Source organism: Hakea prostrata, chromosome 1, assembly GCF_041222555.1.
Source record: "Hakea prostrata isolate BN-2017 chromosome 1, UWA_Hpros_2, whole genome shotgun sequence".
Lineage (NCBI taxonomy): Eukaryota > Viridiplantae > Streptophyta > Magnoliopsida > Proteales > Proteaceae > Hakea > Hakea prostrata.
This window is the reverse complement of record NC_142600.1, coordinates 58,528,842-58,546,960: the sequence shown is the minus strand read 5'-3', so window position 1 is coordinate 58,546,960 and position 18,119 is coordinate 58,528,842.

Sequence of the window (18,119 nt, the reverse complement as noted above, 5' to 3'; positions counted from 1 at the left end):
AATTAGCACCACGTGCAAATTTCAATCCGAGGAACCCAATCAAGAAAAATTGACGTATGCTTATAGTTAGGGACAATTAGGGGTGCAAGTTTGGCCCTGGCGGCCCTGACCCGCCCTAAGCCCGCCCTGAGCCTGAATAGGGCTTGGGCTAAAGATTTTGCCCCTAAGGGCGGATTAGGGCCAAAATATTCTGGCCCTGAACTAGGGCCAAGGGCGGGCCTGGGATTACTCTCTGGCCCGCCCAGCCCATCCCGGCCCATCCCTGATTTTTGGCCCTGACCCAAACCCTGATTTTGGCCCTGACCCAAGCCCTGATTTTGGCCCTGATTTTGGCCCTGACCCAAGCCCTGATTTTGGCCCTGATCTTGGCCCTGATCTTGGCTTTGATATTAGCCCTGATCTTGGCCTTGATTTGAATCTAGACTCTGGACCCTCCACCCACATGGAGAGGAATTAATTGTAATACATATAGGTGGATACTTGACACGTGTCAAATTTTAGAAACATGATCATGTTTTGTAGAAAATTAATAAAAATAAATTATAACCTCATCATCTATTTGATTTTGGCCCTGATCCTGACTCTAGTTTTGGCTCTAATCTTAATATTAATTTGAGGATGATCATGTACTACAGTACTAGACTTTTACCCTGATCTTCATACTAACATTGATATGAGTCTTGATTTTGACATTTAGTCACTTTGATCATATTATACTATAAATTCACTTTTTATATTATTTTTAAGGTAATTTTTATTTTTCCAACAAAGTCATTTTTAGTTCAATAAAATATTGATTTTGTTTTTTGACTAAGGCGAGATAATATATTATAAATAATAAAAACTATTACATAAAAAATTAATATCTAACAAATCTATACCCCAACTTCTCATCATGAATATCTAACAAATTTACTGTGATATTTCCAAAAAAATTATTAAAAACATATAGCTATGTTGGTAACTAAAACATCATTTTCTTTAACTATGAAAAAAAACTCTTTTTTTTTTTTTTTTTGTTAAATACTAAATTATCGTCGATTTACTTGTTAACAAGGTTTTGAATATGATTTTTTTTGTATTGAATAAAGATATCAATTTATTGAATAGTTATGAATGAAAACATACCTACCTACGGCTTAAGTTCTTGACTTTGAAGATAAAATTTTCAATTATTAGATTCCTTTTGAATTATGAATTTCTGATGTTTCTAAGTTTTGTGTGACATTCTCTATAATTGACTTGACTTTCAAATATGCCTAAATTTAATTACAATTCTTCTCTCTACTTATTTTATTTCATGAATAATTTTAACTCTTTGTTGCTGGAGAAAAATCAAAGGAAAAAACAGAATAAAAGAGAGAGAGAGAGAGAGAGAGAGAGAGAGAGAGAGAGAGAGAGAGAGAGAGAGAGAGAGAAACTTGGGGTAAAGACAAATTGAAAATTTGGAATGAAGTTTGACCATTGTCTTAGAAGCTAGAAATTAATTGAGAATTGAGATAAATCTTTTTCTTTTTCCCTTGGAGCTTACATATATTAACCATCATTTTCATCGAATAGCAAATTAAAAAACCTTAGAAATTTGGATTTCTCTATTTCTCTAAAATCTCAATGGGTATAAATAGTTAAATACATATTGAATATAAGTTTTGGATTATTTGTTGACATCTTTACTATTTTATTTTCCAGAACTGAGTTTGGAATTTAAGTATTTAATTACTTTAATATGTATTTTAATTACTACCTGTCTTACATTTGATATTTACGACCAAAGATATGACCAATTAAAGCTAGGGACAAGGCCAATTAGGGCCTGGGCCAATCAGGGCAAGGGACAGGGCCAATTAGGGCTAGTCAGGGTCAGGGCCAATCAGGGCCAATTAGGGCCAACCCATCCCGACCCGGCCCAATTAGGGCCAATTAGGGCTGGAATGGGCTTGGCTTGGCCCTATAGGGCTTAGGGCCAGGGACAATAATCATTGGCCCTGAACTAGGGCCAGGGCGGGAATGGGCTCAAATTATACCATATAGGGCTGGGCTTGGGATTGCAAAAGCCCGGCCCAGCCCGGCCAAGTTGCAGCCCTAGGGACAATTGTTGTTGACCGTTGGAATATGGTTTAATTATTAGCTTATCTTTTATATTTTTTGAATTACTAACCTAGTCATAGGCTTTATTTGTAATTACTTATACCATCTTGCGGTTAAGCTTCATTAGTTTTAACTTATATGATAACGCGTACATCTTTGATTTATTTTAATATCTCAAAATAACTCTAAAATTTTATACTACTTGATAAAGGAAAAATAAAGCTAACCAAGACCAATTCGGTTGAACCCGAATCAGTTCAGTCAGACCGACCAGGCCGGACCAATCTGAACCGGCCAAGATAATCGACTAGAGCGGACCAATCCGAACCAGCCAAGATAAGCCCTCTTGGAATTTACCTTGCTATTCCGCCAACCTTATCTTGGCTGGTTCGGATTGGTCCTGCCTGGTCAGTCTGACCAAACTGATTCGGTTCAACCGAATTGGTCTTGGCTTGCTTTATTTTTCCTTTATCATAAGCCCCCCAGTCTCTAAAGTCCGAGCTTTATGTTGTTCGAAGTTGAGAGATTTGATGACCGGTCACGCTTGATCTGCCGACCAGCGTTACTTGAGACAACCTGAATTTAAATAATGAAATTGCTATTATTTATGCTCCATCAATTCTGTTCCAAAAATCAAATCACATGGCTCCGGTGATTATTTATTGGGTTTTATGGAGATTAAGGGAAGAGACACTTTGTTTGAGAAATTACAGATGTATTTTTCAATTTCAAATCGTGGTTCCTACAATGAACAAGCGGTGGTCATGCATGACTTCCAAAGCATGGAGATTTGTCAGTAGTGAATTCTTCACTAAGAAAGAGACAAAATTGCATATCAATACTTGAAGTAGTTTACTTCAACGGTGTGTTTATGGATTCCTATATGAAAGAAATGGGCTGGCAAAGGTGAAGGATCGGCTATCGGAATCAGAACAACCTACTCGTGTTGATCGTGTTAATATCATTGCTAATGATCAAGGCGAAAGAACTACACCATCTTAATCAGAGATGCGGCCAATAACCAGGTGCTGATATTTTATATAGCCTTGAAGACCTGCAGCCAGGGTTAAAAATGATTTGAAGGAGTTTTTACTTGGTCGAAGGTTCCAGCCTACTTTGGGTGAAGCCGGAGTTGCTTCTTTTTGTTACAAAGCTATCTTTCTGGATGCTCAGAAACTACCTAAGCCATTGATTCTACTCAACATACATGCCAACCTAATTGATATCAAGGAGCTGTCACCATAGGTGTCACCACCCCTATACTCATAGAGGAGCAATCTCTTATTCGCAACAGATCGGCAGCAGTACTCTCTAATAATTCCTCTATTCAACTGCATATCTTTTTGCACAATTAAGGATGTTGAAGAACAACATCTGAAGATTATCTAATGCCAAGATCGGCTCCTCTTATATATTGCCTACAAAATTTGCAGCGATGTTGAAGAACAAAAATGGCAGTCCAGTCCTATCAAACTTCACCAAATTGGTATGGGGCTATTATTAATCTCATCGTAGCCCACCTGATTCATCGCTCTTCAAAGCTTAGCAGAGAGCAAATTCATTCAAACGCTTTAGCTATGGGGCTTTGCTTCAAGAAGAAATGATTCAGAATTTGAAGAGGCTTCATTCCCTTTTGTTGCGTATCGATGTCGCTCGCAAGGATTCTTCTATTGCTTGACCTATCATGCTCGGCTCACAAACTCACACCTATAACACGGTGATGGTATATTAAAGTGGCAACAACAATTGTGGAGCCTCCCCATTCCCAAATAAAATATGGCATCTATTTTTCTCTATGGATTTCCCTAAAGATTCTCCCTTTAGTCCATTCAAGACAAAGGGGCAATCTCAGATCAATAGTTGAAGTTCTGGCTTAATTTACTTCAGCATGGTGTTTATGGATTCCTATATCAAAGAAACGGCGGAATATAAGATTCAATTGAAATAGAGATGAGTTGATACCAAGCGATTACATCACGAACTCTTAACTCCAGATTTTTCGCCCAGACTCCTCGAATCACGATACATTGTGGTTTCGAGGCAGGATTATTCACCATATACAACCTAGAGCTGAATGTGGAATATCAAGCAATATTACTCTTAAGTCAGTTAGCATTGGAATTCAGTAGCACCAATGTGTTTAGCTTCTACAACAGAAGTCTTATATACAATATTTTCAAAGCCTTTGAGCTCGTGGATAGCAAAATATCATCAAAATTACAAGTATGAAAGCTCGAGATATAATCGACCATACATGATCGAGAGAAAGGCGTTCTACATACAAGCAAAAGTTCTCAGTTGGATGAAGCATAACAGCTCAGAAAAGACTTGACCTATCATGCTCGGGGGAGTAAAGAGAGATAAACATCTCACATCTTGACCTCCTTGTACGCAAAGCATAGAAGTAACCATGCTCGACGAAAAAGGTCTAGATATACAAGTCTAAAAGACTACTATACTAGAAACCTACGAGTCAACCACAATCACTCTACTTTAGCAACATTGAAAGGACGCTACTTGACCAAATCAATAACCCTACTCGACCAGCATGGGAAGAAAAAGCCCTAAGCTCCTTAGGCACAAAAGCCTAAGCTCCTTAGGCACAAAAGCCATAAGCTCCTTAGGCACAAAAAGCCCTAAGCTCGTTAGGCACCAAAAGCCCTAAGCTCCTTAGGCACAAAAGCCCTAAGCTCCTTAGGCACAAAAATTCCTAAGCTTTATAGGCATAAAAAGACCTAGAAATTCACTAGGCAGCAAAAACCGACCTACTCAGGTCGGGAAGGAAAGCCCTAAACCTATTAGGCACCAAAAAGATCAAATGTTGATCAAAAAACCAAGCTTTAATGTTCGGAAAGGCAGAGGTAATGATTGACCAAAAAACCTTGGATATTAAATAAACTATTCCGAACAAGTAGATATTACAAAAAGAGAATGGCATAAAGCAAATCAAAGCCAAAAAGGTCATCCATACAATAAAGCAAGTTAAGATTTGCTCTCCGGTTTTCTTCAGAATTGACTCACTCTTCGAAGTAGAGATTCCCGAGCTACCAACCTCGGGCAAAGGATCCTAGTTAGAATCTAGAAATTCAACTACTTCAACCGGTTGAGGCTTGGGAAACCTTGGCCGATTAGCACACCAGGCAAGACGAGAAATCTTAAGGTCGTCATAGATTCTAGGGTCGATCAAGTCTTGAAATCTTTCGCAGACCAAATCCTTAAAAGCTGCAATGATCCCTTGATAAAGCATGACACCGAGCATAGATATATCCTGGTGCAGCTACCTTGGCCATGAACTTCCTACAGCTGGATGTCTTGACCCACCTCTTTATCACCTCAAGATGAAGCTTGTTGGGGATATCTTCAAAGACGTAAGGAGCCTTCTCCTCAACCGCCTTCATCAACTTTGCAACCTGGTGATCCAAGCTCTCTAACTTGGCTCAAAGGCTGGAGATCTCAGTATCCTTATCGACCAAGGAACCTTGGGATTCTTCCAAGCTAGTTTGAAGAGAGGATTTCTCAAGCTCCATAGCTTCATTTCTCCCCTTTAAAGCAACAACCTCGCTGAACAGCTCGGCTTCCCGAGCAATCAAAGAATCCTTGTTCGATAGCAAGGATGACACTTCAGTCTCTAACTCCTTAACACGTTGCTCGGATCTCTGTAGGGCAAAGTAATCCTCCCAAGCAGAATGAATGCTTTGACCTACAGATTGAACCAAAGCACAAGCCATCCTATAACCAAAAGAAAGGATGGTTAAAATACAAAAACAAAAGGGATGAAGCATAAAAAATTAGGTGATCATAACATACCTAACAGTAATCGCATGGGCCTTAAGACGACCAAACCCCTGGAGATAAGCCATATCAGCAGGAAGAAGCACTCCAGACATCCACTTATTGGCAACTCAGGAGATGACAAAAGAAGTGCCATCAAATACAGAGGAGCCAGTATCCAACGACCACTCTAGTCAGAGAATGTTGGTCAGGCTTGAAGCTCCCGCCTCCGACCAGAGAACATCAAATATCTTACCCTTTGAAAAGATTCAAATCTAAGGGATAAGGTAAAAAGGATAAAACGGTTGATATTCGTGACTTTCAAAATTCAGAGACAATGATGAAATGCCATTAATACGTGGCCACGCGTCAATAAAGTTGGACCTCCAAAAGTCATGCGCCGTCGTTTCCATTTACGGCGCAGCATCTTGTCAGGTGACTTCAGCCTCAAATCAAATCCAAGTTGTCTCAAGTAACGCTGGTCGGCAGATCAAGCGTAACCGGTCATCAAATCTCTCAACTCCAAACAACATAAAGCTCGGACTTCAAGACTGGGGGGCTTATGATAAAGGAAAAATAAAGTTAGCCAAGACCAATTCGGTTGAACCCGAATCAGTTCGGTCAGACCGACCAGGCCGGACCAATCCGAACTGGCCAAGATAAGGTCGGCGGAATAGCAAGGTAAATTCATAGAGGGCTTGAAGCCAAGGAAACAGTATTCAATAAGAATTTAACTAGTCGCATTCAAGTAGGATTCAATTACTAAGATTCATATCGTAGAATGACTGATGTTGAGTCCTAGTCAAACTCAGATACAGAAAAGTTATAAAAAGGTATGAGAACACAAGAGAAAGGTACGCTGAATAGAACCATCACTATTCGAATTCTTATTGTTCATTACTTTCTTGTCTTCCTCAATCGGATTCCTAACTAGATTGTCCGAGGTGAAAACTCGACCTCCACGGTCGAGCTCATTCTTGCAGGTTCATCTGGCTAAAGGGACGAACAGGATTGTGCAGCAACACTACTTATTTACATTTTATATTAAATTACATGACAATCTTAGTACTTATGGAAAAATTCACCTTAATTAAACTATCTTCTTCTCCTCCTTTTCACCTGTCTCTCTTTTCCTTTCCATTTGGGTTTTCAGGGATAAAAAGTGAAAAACAACAGCCTACCTTTATGTCACCACCACAAGAACGGAAGCGAATAGAGAAACAGATTTGATGATTAAGTTACATCATTTTTTTTTCTGGAAAAAAAATAATGTTGCAAAATGTTTCAGATTTGGATTTTTATTCTTCATGAATGTTTCTTATGCTTCCAAGAATATGGAGCTCAAATTTTCAAGTTCTTGCGTTGGCATTAGTATTTGGAAAGAGATGAAGTCTGGGGATGGCTACAGGATTTAGAAAGGAAGGAGCTCCAATCTTGATTCTTTCATTTCATGAATTTTTTTTGTCCCCTTAGGGTTCTCTGTTCAAAGCAATGACTTGATGGTGTTGCTGGGTAGTAAAAATGTGATCAAATGCACAAAAATTAGATTTGAAATATAAGAAACCATTTAACAATTTATTCTGTGTTAACATTATCTTAGAAGTTAAACTCTCGTTTTGAAATACAGACCAAAAAGCTACACAGGAAGAAATTAAGCAATAAAAATCCTATGCACCTTTCTTTGTCAATTCATCGTTCTTCCTTTCGGTGACTGATCTCTGATCAACTTAGAGCCTCTGTTTGTTCTTGAGGCTGCTATACTTTGTCAGTCTACAAACTCATCTCTCCATTCCATTTTCCATGAATAAACTGAAATCGTTCTCCCCATGAGAGAAACATAGACAAATCCAAGAAACGAAATCATCTGGAGGAGACAGTTCTGAAGGTTATGGAGCTCAAAACAAATGAAGTTTCACACCTAGTGGATCGCCTACCCTTTTTACACAAGCTGCTAGTAGACCATCTGGCTACTACTTACACCCACTAGTTAATTAACAATGTTAAGGAGATGCTAGAAAAACATTTCATACCTTGGAAGACCCTTGAACCTCCAAAAAGAGGAATACCATTTCTTGTGCAAGGATTAGCTCCCTCAAAATTACACAAGCTTTGGGCCATTAAATTAGTTGTGAATTTCCCTTATACAGAAGGAGAGAGATTCGACCAAGGAAAATTTTGTGGGAAGTACCTGAAGTAAAGCCGAACAATTTCACATGTTATCAATTATAAGTCTGCTATTTAAGTCTTAAAATTTTAAAGATGAAAGAGTGAAAATAAACATTAATTTGTAGGAAAAATTATAAAATTCAAGGATTAGACCCAAAAAAAATGAATTGTTCTTACTCTAGAAAGAAGAGAGGAGGCAACAGATGAATTGCTATTCAAATGTCTTAATCTTTCTTTTTGTAAGTCTTAGGGTCAAAGGAGGCCTGAGGAAAATATTTACTTTTTATAACTCGTTTTGCTTATATGCCATTAGGCAAAATCTAATCCAGCTGAACATTTGTGGTATAGTACTCAAATCTATTAGATTGGTAAACTTATGCAGCTATATTGGACATCTTTCATCCTTCTATAAAAACCATTAATGGTAAGCAAATACAAAAATAAAAGAGAATTTAAGGTTAAAGTTACATATTTGATTTTCTCCAATTTCTCAACCTGCAACAGACCCATCATAGAACATAGTTCTTCTTTTTAGTGTTCTTTATTTTTACTAGATTAGATCTAAATGCTCCTACATAACACTAATAAATGTGTGATAACTCTACTTTGATCGTTCTCCATTTTAAAAAATCGCCACGAAACAAATGGTGGCGGAAAAAACCGCCACGAAATCCATTTTTTTTTGTAGTGTAACTTTCTTTTCTTTTTTGCCCAAAACACCATTAGGTTAGCTTATAAAGCTCCCAGTTGGATCTCCTATCAGACTAGCTGCATCAGTATACGCTGCATAGTAGTTGTCTATGCTGCACAATTGGAATTCAAGAACTCATACCAAAATGGTTCAAGAACCCGTCTTGCCGTCATAATGTACATGGTTGTTGTTTACAAAGGGTTTGTCACTTGTCAAAGTTTCAAGTGAATAGGTCAATGTATTGAACTTGACACTTCAAAATGGAGGCCTTAAAACACAAACATATCACTTTATATATCTTTGTAAAATAAAGACATTTGAAAGTTCAATTTTCATTGGATGCAGTAATTCAATCTGTTATAGAAGACCGTTATAACTTTGTTTATATTTTGTTAATTCAAAAAATATTCATTTTAATTCTACAATGTTACCTAAATACCCCTGTATAAAAAATTATACTATTATATAAAAGTACATACTATCAAAAATGGCAAATCTTTCGTTAGACAAAATGATCATATTTTCTATCTATAAAGACTACCCACAAAGCTATTAAAATTACAAAATTTAATTTTCTTATTAGGTTGAAATTGCCAGTTTACTTTCATTCGTGACAAATCTTTAATTAGGCTAAATGATCATAATTTTTATTTACAAACGCTGCCCACAAAGCTATTATACATAAGGAATTTAACTTCCTTACAAGATTAAAATTAGTCTATTCAATTTTATTTTATTTTTTGTATTTAATCTTTATATTAACTATTAATTTGAAGTTAAAAAACATTAATTATTACAAATAATTATCTTATTCCCTTGATTCTCTCAATCAAACCGTTATTTATGAAAAACCAGCCACTAAACCCTTAAATTCCTTTATTCTCTCCCTGGGTCCGTTTTGAACTATTGAATCATTATACTAACCATTAATTTGAAGTTAAAAAAATAATAATTATCACAAATAACTATCTCATTCCCTTGATTCTCTCATCTCTCACTCAAACCATTATTTATGAAAAACCATCATTTCCTACTAAAGCCCTAAATTCCTTTATTATCTCCCTGGAAGAGACAAGATCTCCAAAACATGAACTGTTATTTGTAAAGCAAAATTGAAAGAAAAAAGAAAAAAAAATCCAAATTCCAATATTCCCAAATCGAAGTCTTGAATCATTCTCCTAGAAATCTAATCCCTATTTTTTTCTTTTTGTTACTTTATCCGTTCTTTTTAAAATACCTGTTGGAATTTATTAATATAATTAATAAATTTAGATACCCAAGGACAAATCTGAAAACTCACATATTAGGGCGGTTATAGAATATAGGTTATATATTTGTAACCACCGCATCACTTAAAAGATAGTGATTCATTCGTACGAGAGTTTTTCAAGAAAACGGCAGCTCCCATCTCTCTCTCCCTTTCTCCAAGAAACGCAGAAAGGAGAAATCCATTGGAGGTTTATTTCCTTTGCTTTAGATCACTATCCCATCCTTTCCACACGGCATTTGGGTTGTTGAAATTATTCCCTTTCCTAGTGATTGTGGAATCTCTTCGGTAGAGTTTTGGTGGTGGAACAAGAACGTGAATCCAGATTTACTTCCGCTGCGAATACTTCATAAAAGGGAAAGTGAATCCAGGTAAGATCTTTCCCTTGTCATCAATTATGGATTTGAAAATTGAACTAATTGGAGTATTACCAACATTGGTATCAGAGCCATTGGTTCCCATGGTTCTTTGGAAACCCTTATGTTTTGGAGAATCCAGGGTTTAATACGAAACCCATAGGAGAATTGATAGGGTTTTTGGAAACCCTTATGTTTTGGGTTCGGATCCTTTATCCTCATAAGACTTCTGTCGAGACTGAGCAGTTTTGATCCTTTCTCTAATCATATCCACCATGGTACCGGTGGTTTCGATTAGATCAGGGCCAAGAACACGCATTTCCCCAACTTCATCCCAATACAGAGGAGTTCTACAAGTCTTTCCATACAGAGCTTTAAACGGGGTCATTCCAATAATAGACTGATAACTATTATTGTAAGCAAACTCCACCAAAACTAGGTGGTCATGCGTTTTAATATCACTCTGACCTTGAGTTTCAAGTTGGAGAGCCTGCGTTTTTTAAAGTTTCGCCGATGAAGGGAGTCATGCGTTTTAATATCAAAGGAAAGCTCAGCCCTAGGTATATTGGTCCGTTTGACATTATTGAAAAAGTCGGACCAGTAGCTTATCGGTTGGCTCTGCCTCCGTCTCTTGCTGGTGTGCATGATGTTTTCCATGTGTCCATGCTAGGGCAATGCTTGGCAAGTGCAGAGCAATTGCTACAGCAAGAACCGGAAGGTTTGAGTGCTTATTTGACGTATGATGAAGAACCGGCTAAGATTTTGGATCGGAAGGATAAGCAGTTGAGAAACCGGACTGTACCTTTGGTGAAGATTAGATGGAAGAATCATTCTTTTGAAGAAGCATCTTGGGAGAAAGAAGATGAGATGCGGTCCAAGTATCCTCACCTTTTTGGACCTTCGACTACGTTGTAATTTCGAGGACGAAATTTCTTTTAAGGAGGGAGGGATGTAACAACCCCCGTATTTCTAACCCGAGATCCGTATTTCAGGTCCGAGAACCCAAAGGTCTAGTCGGGTAAGTTTGTGGGGTGTCCAGATAGAAGTCCATGATCCATACCCTAAACCCATGGATCTGGATCCTTTGTCTGAAGAGCCTGCCTTGCTTGGTAGTTGGTCTTCTGGAAGACAAGTGTTGTTCGGAGATGTCCGGAATGAAGGTAAGATCTCCCCCATCTCTTCTTTAGGGCTAGGTTGTACTTGGATATCAACCCCCTAGCAAAAGCACCCTTGTATGGGAAATTACATGGGGGCGGTTGCTAATGGCAGTCGATCAAACCAAGCGACCGCTTGGAGTGACTGCCCGGTCTATTTTCGGGGATTTTGCCCTATTTTGCCCCCTGACTTCTATAAAAGGCAACCCTCGTCTAAGTAACAAATATTTTATTCGTGGTTGCTAAATTTGGAGGTTAGACAGCTGCAGGGAAGTTCCGAAAGTGGATCTGGAGTGCTGGCAGTGACTTGGAGATCAGTGCTTCCCTTTTTCTGGCTTTCTGGCGTGAGGTAATGAATTAATCCTTTGTTCTTTACTCTCTTTGTCTGTTAATTTAGTGTTAACCCATCCCCTCGTCTTGGTAGTTACCCCCTTTGATCATTTTTAACTCTCTTTCCAATCTACTTGAGGTGATTCATTCGAAAACGAAACCCTGCTTTCATGAAAGGGATAATCGAGTCAAGGGGAGAGTTCTGGGTAACCCAATGATGGTAGTGTTAGGATTTCCTTCACCCTTTGGCTTTGGGAGCATTAGATTTGAGACTTAGGCCATGATCACTCAAAATCCGGATTGAAAATGGGTGATTAGAAGCCTGAGTTTCGGATTGAAACTCTCTGTTTTTCGGGCGGTCACTCAACATAAGCGAATGGCTCGAGCGACCGGATGGTAAACAGTGACCAAATGACTTTTGGTTCTGATTCACTTTGATTCAATTAACTCATATAACATTGTAACACTGTGTTTATGTATACTCTGTTTGAAAAGAAATTCTTGTAATAGTTAACGGATCTCTTTTTACGGACAGTTTACTTATATGCAGGTAAGGACATTCAATTCTATCTTTTGAATACACTTGAACATGCTAGTCCAGTGTCTGTTAAAATTAGTATTTCTTTATATATATATTGTTGTAGTCCTATTTTATATACTACTGTTGTTTGTCTTGATTACATATATACTTTGTTGATTATGAATGTTATGTATTGTTAACGATTAGTATATGGTTCTAATAGATGAGGTATTCCTTTGGGATATCAAAAGGCTGTGGAATGGGACACATGCCTGTTGATGTCTCCAGCACTGTCATGACTGTTTGATGACATTCTTAGGTAGAGTCTAGAAGTGCATGGCTAGGTACCCACATGCTACTACCCTTTCAGTAGGGGGATTGAAACCGAGTGACCCATGATGACAATGATGTGATGTTGGTCCACTGTTAGTCATGTAAATGGTAGGGTTGCATATGTTAGGGTTGGGCTCATGGTCGTCCAAGGAATGGACCAGGTGTCATGAGGAGTCATGAGAGCATCCGTCCCAATAATATGTGGATGACCATAGGGTTAAGGAGTGGAGTCCAACAGCGGTAGCTAGTCCGTGAGGATTCTCTCTCCTAGGTTGCAAATGATACTGAACCGAGTTGGTTGGTGCCATAGGGGATGTATCTGGACTTCATGTAGACATGTTACCAGTATGACCTTGCATTGGATTAGAAACCCCGACATGCGCCAGTACTCATTACCAACGCTCGTGGTAAGAGAGTGTTGACTTAACCCCAGCCATGGAAATGAGAGCCAGGTGTGGACTTTCCCTTTTTCCCAGGATCCCTACAGAGGTAACCAATCCTTGCCGGATTAGAGCGACTAGACCTACCCAGAGGAGGGCTGGTGTATATCTTAAAGCATGTCAACTGTTAGAGACCTACATAGTTAAAAATCATAGTATCGTTCATACTTTGCATTCATTCATATTATTTGTGCATTTTGGCATTGTTGGATAATTGATGGGAATTATGATTGTTTCTTACTGAGTTCTCTAGAACTCACTCCTTTATTTTGTATATGTTTATTAGCCTACACAGAAGAAGGAATTGTACAGGAAGATGGACTGGTTTCCTATGAAGGAACCATCCCGTATGAAGAGGATGTGGCACCGTCAGTGGGAAATGGAGATACCTGTGCGGGAGCTCTTGCGGGTGCATGGAGTGCGCTTTTCGCACCTATTGATGGTCAGAGACGAAAAGTGGTTAGACAGTTCACTCAGTGAATGGAGAAGAATTGGTGGACACCCTATCTTGAGATTCATGAAAAACACTATTTAACCTTAGAAAAGGAAACTGGAAAGAAATTGATATATCTCTTTTGTTTACTTCTGCTGAATTCGTATTCATTTTTATTTATTATTCTTTCATTTTATTATTGTTATTGGAGTATTTGGACTCCTGTAATTCTTTAATTCATTTATTGAACATTTATTGCTCTTAATTGTCTATATTTGTATTTATTATTGTTGATAGACTAAAACCGTGGATCCTGTGATGGATCACTCCCCCGGGTTGTCGGGCGGGTAACCGAGACCGGTGGGTGGGGTGTGACAGAGTGGTATCGAGGATCCTTGTAAATTTCCCTTATGATTTTTTGCATGAATTGATAATTCATGATAAATATATTTTTTTTAATATTTATTGCTGGATATTTTTTCATGTGTTTTTTGATGATTTTTTGGGTGAAAAATGTGTTTTACCGTTTTTTGAAAGAAAAAAATTCATTCATGAAAAATACGAAAAATGTTGTTTTTTTGTCACTGTGGACTAGACGGTTGTTCGTCTATTGGTCTGACAGAACACAGTGACCCAGACGGATTTTCCGTCTAGGAAATGGTCATCCTTCTGGTTGCAGAAAGCCAGACAGATTCCCAGACGGAGAGTCGTCTTAGAATCCTTCTGAGAATTTGTCCAGTTTTGAATGTGTTTCTATTTACTGGACATCAATGGCTCACACTCTATGTGATGTTTGAGCATTGAGGGCCTAATGGGGCCTAGTGGGAGCTAATGAGGTAGAAGTGTTCTGTGTGAACCACCTCATAGCATTAACATGATTGCATGTTTTATTTTAATAAAACTGTTGTTTTTAATTATGGGTCTATCAATCATGTTTTTTTGCACGGAATGAAACTAGTATATAAATCTATGTGGGTTTGCATGAGAATTTGATTGAATGTTTGTTAGCATCTCTTTTGGTTTAAATGATTATCTCGTAGGTAGACTATGGTAGTATGATTTGCTGTTGCATGAGTTGTGTTTTATGCTAGAATAGTTGAACTCATCTTAGTATATAATGTCTCTAGAATAAATGGCTGCTACCAAAAGCATTGTTGCTGATTTCGCAAAAGGAGATAAATTAAATGAGAGGTATTATGACCTCTGGCACCGAAAGGTGCAGTATCTCCTAGAAGAACGAAACATGCTGGAAACCATAAACTAGACCATGTCCCCACCTGAGGAAGGTACCACTGCACAGTATCGTAGGAACCTTGAGCTTTATAATTCCTAGAAGAGGAAGGACCGAGTAGCTAGGATTAGTATCCTAAGCTATGGCCTGATGCTTCAATTTGAGAAGCATAGGACTACAAAGTCTTTGTGGGAGGCTGTGAAGTTCCAGTATGGAGGGACTTTCACCACAAGAGGCCGCTAGCTCAGACTCACATTTGATGGTTATAAGATGTGCCAGGGTCACGTCATGAGGCAGCATATAACCATCATGTCCAACATGATTAGTGACTTGAGCGCATGTGGGCGCCAAAAGACTGATGAGGAGCAAGTCTCTACAGTCATCAAGTCGTTGCCTAAGTCTTGGGAGCATATGAAAATCTTCTTGACTCATGTTGATTAGGTCAAGACATTTGATCAAGCTGCCAAGCACCTTGAGCTAGAGGAGGATCGGATGTTGGCCGATTTCCCTCACGCTGAAGTAGTTGCTACTGAAGCAAGCACTAGTAAGGGTGCAGGCTTCAAGCGCAAGAAGGATAGAGCTCAACCTCAGTGGTCTAGGCAAAGTAACAGAGGTGGGAACAAAAACAAGAGTGGTTTATGAGACATGGTTTTAGGGTTGTATTTGAAAACAATTCTTTGGTTTTGTATCTGGGTGATACAGTTTATAATTATGGTTTTCTTGATAATGGTTTCATTGTATTGGATACATTTGATTATTCATTTAATTATAGTAGTGCTTTTGTTTGCCAAAATATTGTGTGTATTGATTCTTATTTTTGGCATGCTAGACTAGGACATATTGGCTTAGATAGGATGAACAGGTTGGCAAGAGAAAGTCTCTTAGGCCAAGGTTCACTATCTGATTTGCCAACCTGTGAGTCATGTCTAGCAGGAAAAGCAACTAGAAAACCATTTAAAAAGGCTTTGAGAGCCTCTCTTCCTTTAGAACTTATCCATTCAGATGTGTGTGGACCCATGAATGTGCATACTAGAAAAGGACAGTCTTATTTCATCACATTCATAGATGACTATACACGGTATGGTCACATTTATCTAATTTCTCATAAGTCAAAAGTTATGGAATGTTTTAAGAAATTCATGAGCTTAGTTGAGAATCAGTTAGATAAAAGGATTAAAACTCTTAGAACGGATAGAGGTAGAGAGTATCTCTCCAATATGTTCAAAGGGTTATGTGATGAAAAGGGGATATCTAGATAACTTACTATTCCAAGGACTCCACAGCAAAATGGGGTTGCTGGGAGGAGGAATAGAACCTTGCTAGACATGGTGAGATCCATGATGGCGCAGGCAAATCTACCCATCTCTTATTGGGGAGATGATTTGCTGACTGTGGCCTATATCCTCAACAGAGTTCCAACCAAATCGGTTCCTTCCACACCATATGAGTTGTGGACCGAAAGGAAGCCAGATTTGAGTTACTTGCGCGCATGGGGATGTGCAACATATGTTCACTCTACTTCTCACCAATATGGAAAGCTTGGACCCAGAGGAAGAAAGTGTATCTTTATGAGATATGTGAACCCTCAAAGGGCCATATCTTCATTGGACTAGATGAGAGTGAGAGGAGAACGGAACTTGAGTCTAGGGATGCAACATTATTGGAGAATGATTTCCATCTCTTTTAGGAGTTAACAAAGAATCATTGGAATTCTTTGAATACAAGATAGTGGTCTTGTCACTCTAGGGATTCAGATTCTGGATAGTGAACCTAGGGTTCATCCAGAAGAACCTAGTGGGAGTGGGAGTGCAGATGTGATAGCTACCTCAGAGGGTGAGCAATCTGACATGCACTTGCGCCGTAGTGGGCGCGGGTAAGTTCCTTGTCGACATTTCGACATAGAGGATGAAGCCTACATGGTAACTCCTGAAGAGATCAACTGTGAGATGACTTCAGTCGATGAGCATGAACCAAAGAGCGTGTAGGAAGCTCTTGCGGGGACATGCTCAAAGGAATGGTTGAAAGCAATAAAGGAAGAGTTGGGGTCGATGAAAGTTAATCATGTCTGGGACTTGGTTGACTTGCCGTTGGGCCGAAAGGCAATTGGGAACAAGTGGGTTCTCAAGATCAAAAGGAAGGCGGATGGATCTATTGAGAGATTCAAGGCTCATTTAGTGGCTAAGGGCTACGCCCAACAAGAGGGCGTTGATTATGAGGAAACTTTTTCCCCTGTGGTTAGGTTTGCCTCGATCCGCCTCATACTAGCCATTGTTGCTCAGTTGGACTTGGAGCATTATCAGATGGATGTAAAAATTGTTTTTTCTCAATGGAGAACTTGAGGAAGAGATCTATATGGATCAACCTTAAGGCTTTGAAGCAAATGGACTTAAGCACAAAGTGTGCAAGCTTAAGAAGTCCATATATGGCTTAAAGCAAGCATCTAGACAATGGAGTGTGCTCTTCCACCAAGCTATGATGGAAAAAGGGTTTTCCATGCTTGAGGAAGACCACTGTGTTTACACCAAGAGATCTGATGGTAATTATGTCATTCGACACCTGTACATAGATGACATACTTATGGCTAGCAATAGTAAGGAGCTATTGGAAACCATTAAGAGATGGTTGTCCTCCGTATTTGATATGAAGGACATGGGTGAAGCAAGCTATGTGCTTGGTGTCAAGATTGTCAGAAATAGGTAGAAGAGATTACTGGGTTTATTTCAAGAGACCTATATTGACAATGTCTTGACAAGATACCAGATGCACAACTGCAAACCAATTGATATTCCAGTGGAGAAGGGTTTGCATTTGAGCCTTGTTATGGGTCTTAAGACTCTAGAGGAGAAAACCAAGATGGAAAGAGTTCCATATTCCAGTGCAGTGGGTAGCCTTATGTACACTATGATGTGTACTAGGCCGGATATTTGTTATGCAGTGGGTTTGGTTAAATCGGTACCAATCAAACCCAGGCATAGAGCACTGAAAGCCAGTCAAGAGGATATTAAGATATCTTAGAGGAACGAGTAACTACATGCTGTGTTACCAAGGATCAGATTTGCGGTTAGTTGGCTATAGTGATGCCAACTATGTGACACCCAGCCCAAATCTAGCCCGAAGACCCGATCTGTTTTGGGTGAAGTCGGGTTTTGTTTAATGTTGACTTTGAAGTTTGACCGTGATTTCATTTTTACTATCTTTTAAAATCTTAGGAAGCCATGTCAGATCTTTCCCTTAGAGTTGATCCAATGTCCCAAAATGAGGAAGATGTCTTTGTGGGCCATCTCAGTAGAAGATATGGTGTTTGACCCAAAACCCATGGATATTGATGATGGTGTTTCC